Source organism: Micropterus dolomieu, unplaced genomic scaffold (assembly GCF_021292245.1).
Source record: "Micropterus dolomieu isolate WLL.071019.BEF.003 ecotype Adirondacks unplaced genomic scaffold, ASM2129224v1 contig_9757, whole genome shotgun sequence".
NCBI lineage: Eukaryota > Metazoa > Chordata > Actinopteri > Centrarchiformes > Centrarchidae > Micropterus > Micropterus dolomieu.
The window spans coordinates 3,309-9,260 of NW_025738743.1; the positions used below are offsets into that span (position 1 = coordinate 3,309).

The 5,952-nt window shown below is 39.5% G+C and overlaps 1 long non-coding RNA gene across 1 annotated transcript; it reads right to left on the minus strand.

The window, feature by feature from the left end:
• Positions 1-1,215: 1,215 nt before the first annotated feature.
• Positions 1,216-2,925, minus strand: LOC123965460. Its single transcript, XR_006823707.1, has 3 exons — positions 2,797-2,925; positions 2,124-2,183; positions 1,216-1,320 (listed from the first exon to the last, which is right to left on the minus strand). It is a non-coding gene; the product is annotated as an uncharacterized LOC123965460 (long non-coding RNA).
• Between the last annotated feature and the right edge of the window lie 3,027 nt (positions 2,926-5,952).

Below are 5,952 nucleotides of genomic sequence, written 5' to 3' on the forward strand. Positions count from 1 at the left end.
TAAGGCAATGAAAATGTGATTTATTAATAATTAATTTCACTGAAAAACTTACACATAGCCCGTTTGAAATTACCATGTAAGTGTCAAAACACTCTATACTGGTTATAGTAATTACAATATTTAAACGTGAACTAGCCCAGATTTTTAGTCTTGTTCAAAGTCAGATTAAAGATGGGTTCTGCGATCTTTTTGTCAAATTCAACTAATATCTCTTCAGGGAACGCTAGCTGTCTGTTCTGTGTGTACACAGCCCTGGCTCTGTAAATGGGAAACAAACAAAGTGGCAAAGACCGACCATTGTTCCAGCCATGATTTGTGTGTCAGGTAACGATAAATGACTTGCCAACGGACATTCAGCTTACTTTCTAGTTTCCCAAGACATCCTGTTTTTGTGGTGTTAACTGTAGTTGCAGGAGCGTTGTGAATATTGCTGTTTGGAGCTGGTGTACTGGCTCTGTGACCTTTTCGTCCTTTCTGCATGTTAGCTTCATGTTAGCTTCGTAGCAACAACTGTAACAACAGTATGCTACTTGCTGTGTCATTATTCGCTCTATATTATGATTTTTGTCCTGGTGTTGGATTTCTCAACAATGCTTAGTGCACCTTTAAGTAATAAATAGTGATGAAACCCATCTCAAGTCAAGTGCTTTGGATAGGGTGACCAGACGTCCCCGGTTTTGGTGGCCTGTCCTCGTCTGGAGTTCCCGGAAATGTCAGATTTTACATGGCCAGAAAGACTAGACAGCAGTGCAACTGTTTATCTACTGATTGATGAAAGGTTATTTCTGCCCTGAAAAGAATTATATATTCTATTCGGATTATAACTCACCTAGTACTTTTTACCTCTTAAAAATACCTTTAAATGGCCAAAACAACACATAAAATGCAGCATTCTACTTGCCAGAAAGTGATTGCAGCCTCTACTTATTGACTAAAATGTAGTTTCTGCTTCAAAATGACTTGATTTCATTCAGAAGAGTTATATTTTACAGATTATAAAACCAAAATTGTCCCCCTTTTTTATTTCATATACAATAACATTATATTTTATAATGACATACTGACCACCAAACCAAAAATGTCCCCGCATTTCATTTCAGAAATCTGGTCACCTTAGCTTACTACTTCATGTATGAATATGACTGCATTCGTGTATGTGATTTCACTAGGCTACACTGGAGTATGAAATGAAAGCATCATGCTGAAGCCTCTTACCATGGTTGCAGTGAAGGGAATGTTGTCAATGAGAGAAGAGGCCAGAGCTGAGACCCACATCACCAAGATAATGGCTATAGCCAATCGCTGGTCTTCTGGCACCGCCTGAGAGGGGAGATAATAAGAGCGACGGATAACTGCTACTTTCATTGCTCCTCAGATGCACACACCCACCTCTCAGCCCGTCACTGATTTAAATCAAACACACCAATTATGTTCATTCTTTGACACTGAACCTGGGAACGGAGGCTGAGAGGATGAAGCTGTTTGAATGTGTGACACGATCACAGGTGGTTGCGGCAGCGGTGTCTCTAGACTTTTATCTCTGAGCTCTGCTGTACACACACACATACACACACACACAGCAAGGCCAATTCTCCACACGTGACAAGCATGATGTTGTTTGAACCCTCTTGGCAGTCTTCTCTTGGGTACGCATGGCCAGGTTAAAGGAGGCAATATCTCCTCCTTTCACCTGTCTCCTACTTGTATCAACAGAGAAAGGCCATGCAATTCTACCCAGCATGCTGTCCATTGTTTAGGGAGGGTCAGAAACCATGAATAGCACATAACCTGTCATGTGTGATTATTAAACTTACAGAAGCCCCCGGACTAAACACAAGCTGACATACCTATTACTGGTGCAATTCTCTGCTAAGACACACCTCGCTTGCATGATGCACACAGGCTAGAATCTGGGTGACAATTACCTCAGACGCCTTCAGCTGCTGACAGGAATCAGATGTAAACGAAATAACTGAATTCAGAGCTGTGCCGAACAAAATCAATATGCATGAAATGCAATATCATATCACCTGTGCCCAATTATCAGTTATGCCAATTGCATGGAGCCCTAAGAGATGATTGTTAAGGTTGAGAATCAAAAGAAGAAGAAGAAAAGAACTCACTTTTATAAGCAGCGCTGTCTGTTCTCCAACATAGTCGATAAGCTGCAGCTGGGCTAAAGCCTGAAAAATGAAGAGGAGAAGATTAATATGACAAAAAAATCTGAGGAGAATTAGTTATAGGTGGGATCAAACCAAGAGCCGAAAAGCAATTTAGTCTTTATTTAGCGGCCATTACGTAGACAGAGACAAATCTATTCTTGTTATCCTTATTGACACTCTGAGAACAAACAGAAAAATTCACATAATGGTGGCCATTCCTTATGGGGAGGACTACTTTCTGACACTATACAATGCTAAATGCAAGACTTAGAAAAGAGCAACAACAAAGCAGTTAATTTGCTCTTTCTTTTCATTCTTTCACTCTGAGGAAGATGGTTAAAGAAACAGATAACTACTTTTGTAATGTCAGTAGATCTAAGCACTGATCCTTTATTCCTTTAGTGTATTGTAAAGATGCTTGTCAGAGGGGGATCCCAGCTAAACCCACATTTAATCCAAGTTCTGGCTCACTTTTTATTTGTTATAATTACTTCATGCGACAAATGGAGGATCCCAACAAAAGTTGTTGTTTAGCGTCATTTGTTGTGGATTTTGTGTGGAGTCCAATATCTCTTGAAAAAATTATAAATGGGCTTTCAGTCAATGCCAAAAATATAGTCTGTGTGTGACATACCTCCATCAAAACGAAGAGGCCAGCAAAGAACAGCAATGTGGCCCACTCCACCCGGTGCAGGATGATCTCGAAATCCTGGAGGTCGGCCAGAACCAAAAGCCACAGTGCACCCAGGATAGCAATCCAACCTGAAAGATAGAACCAGACATCTCCCTTTATAGCTTGAAAACACTCTCACATACATATAAATTCTTTCACGGTTTTGTCCAACAGACCCAGAGCTCAATGTGGCATATTTTTAACAAGAGAACATATCACACACGACACACGGGGATCCTTAGGATACTTTTAAAACATGTTAATTAATTCAAAAACAAAATGGATTTCCATCTGCTCTCTTTTCACTTAAATGTGTCTTTAATCACAACTCAAAAAGAACACCAAGCTTTATAAAATGTTTTAGATGCTACCCCTGCCATTTTTATGTCCAGGTCTACATTTCCACTGTTTGTCATCTTGCCCCATATAAGTCAGTGATAAACAAAGATCTAAAACAAAAGTATGTGTGAAAATGAAAATGCCACAAAATCAACATGAGGAGTGTTCAACGCATGCCCAACGATGGTCCTTTGACAAGCCCATACTTTGACCACAGCCTTGCCCTTTGGATTAGAATCGTGTCATTTTAACACATTCTAGTCTAGAGGACAAAAGTTAGCACCAGCCTGCTGATATTTACAATTAGAGAGTGTTTTTGAAAGAGGGAAGAGTGTGCATCCACTTGGAGAAAATTTGATTAAACAGGTGAGCACCAGTAATTGCCTTGGCCGAGGCCTTTGGGGAAATAATTTCACAACTGATGACAATTAGTGAAGAAAGAAGAGCAATGGAAGGACAAAAAAAAGGTGAGTGACAGGGAAGATTGGAGACAGAGAGACTGATAAGAACATTAAGACGCTTTTGCAGCTTCTCAGCACGTTCACATGTTCAGAACCTGCTGAGTTGTTGTTCCTCTTGGAAATGTGTGTTTCAAACAAATAATTTGGTCCTTCAGTATTTAACTTTAATGTCTCGGTGGTGAGACAGTCAAAGGTTTAAGGTCAATGTGGGTCAAAGTTTGTCAGACATGGCCAATGAGTATGAACAGCTAAGCAACAGGAAAGGGCAATTGCTGAAGTGAAAATAGTTAATTAATACTGAAAATCTGTTTGCAAAAGTTATCCATTCGAATTGTTTTGTTAATACTGTAGCTAGGTCACTATTCAGTCCTTCCAGGATTTCGCGATGTCACCATTGCAACTATTAACACAAATTCAACAAATCCCTGTGAATTCAGTGTGCAATTCTGACCAATCACCGCAACCTTTACAGAAATTTGACCTATCATCACCTTTTCCTGCAAAACGCTGTCACACGTCAGCAAACTCGCTTCCTTGTTTACAAGTCGCAGCAGATATATGTGATACCAACGTCTGACCATTGATCAGAAAAACAGTATCCAGGTCTTCTTTACGAAAGAGGGTGAACAGTTTAGCAAAATGTGCAGAATTGTGGTCGAACATAAAAGGATATCGTCTATTGACAAACACTTTGCCACTGCAAAATATATGCGGAGAGAGACAGAAATGCATGTCCGACAATACAAATCATTGACACAGGCTGCATCCCGTCAATTGCTAAGCGCCGAAAGAATCAAGGTAAGTTGGTTCATATATCAGACAAAATCAGCAAAATCAGGCATTTTAGGCCACAACAATCAGAAAAAAAAGGCCCACGAAATCCTGGAGGGACTGACTGTTGTTAACCAAAGTAGGCTTGTCTTCTTCAAACCAACACTGATTTCATACAGGACATACATTTGAGCAACATTTGCCAGAAAGTTTTTCTTTAAACCTGCATTAATTGGAGAATTAATGCACAAAAACTGTGAACACATCAACATATCACCCTATAAAGTTGTAGCAATTGCGTCAGTAAATAGTTGCCTATTTACACACTTAGCAAACACAGAGCAACATTATCATTTATCTGAAGTCCATTGGTCCCTTTGTCAAAAACAATGAATAATAACAAACTAACTTTCCATGTAACTTTAAGTAGTACTCAGAATAAGTAATTCAATAACCACTACAAAGGTCTACGAATTGTTCAAGCAAAAATATGACACTTTAGATTCACTACATTGATATTTCCCGAGGATGCATCCTGAACACAGCCAGTAGCAAGCAGCAGACAACAAAAGAGCTCTCCAATTAAAAAGAGTTTTTAGGCAAGTCTGATAGATTATGATAGACTCATCTATCACTGGCAAGACAACAGTGTCTGAGACAGGAAATGTGAAAAATGTGTCAGCGCAGTTATCCACAAGGTACATAGAACAAAGTAAATGAACACAAGGCCAAAGCCAAAAAATAAAGAGATTTATGCACTAGCTCCGGTATCTTGTACACTCGTAAACATATTGTTAGATAAGAAAGTGGGATGTTTCAGGTAGTAGTTTGTCTTGCCCAAGATTTGACTGAAGATTCAAAGCAATTTTAATGTGGGAATTTAACCAAAATAAGAATTTCTAAAAATGTCTCAACTGAAAGACCAATCTGTGAAATAATAATAAGTAAAGTCTCTAAAACTCTAAAGTCTTCATGTGTAATGATTTCTTTAGTATGACAATGACTACACACTGATCTTAGCATTTATCATTGAGTTTTACTGGTACACTGGTACGATTGATTTCTGCATAGGTGAGCTGTAACTCACATACCCACAGACACATTAGTGAGATCAAATGACCAGGTAATAATCAGACTTAAATCGTAGCGTGTGAAGTTAATGAAATTTTAATGAGGCTAAATTTTTAAAACACGTGCCAATGAATACACTGGGCTTTCTGCAGCAGTCAACCCCGACTGTGACCTGCATGCATTAATGAGAGCCGTGTTTGGACAGGCGCCTATCCCTCCACAGGGACAGAAAACACGCTGCTGTGGGGTCATTCCCATTTAATAAATGTCACAGAGAGGTAACCTGAGCAGCGGCTGTAATTAACTGAGCATGTTTGGTGACTGTGTGGCCTCAGCAGAGAGGGAAGAGATGACAGGGTGTGTATGAAGACAGCCATCTTCATTTAGGGATAGTGTTTGCATTAATGAGATGCTGTTGAGGTCATCTGCCGAGCACACATCAGAGAGCAGAAGCATCAGACAGACAAGATATTAC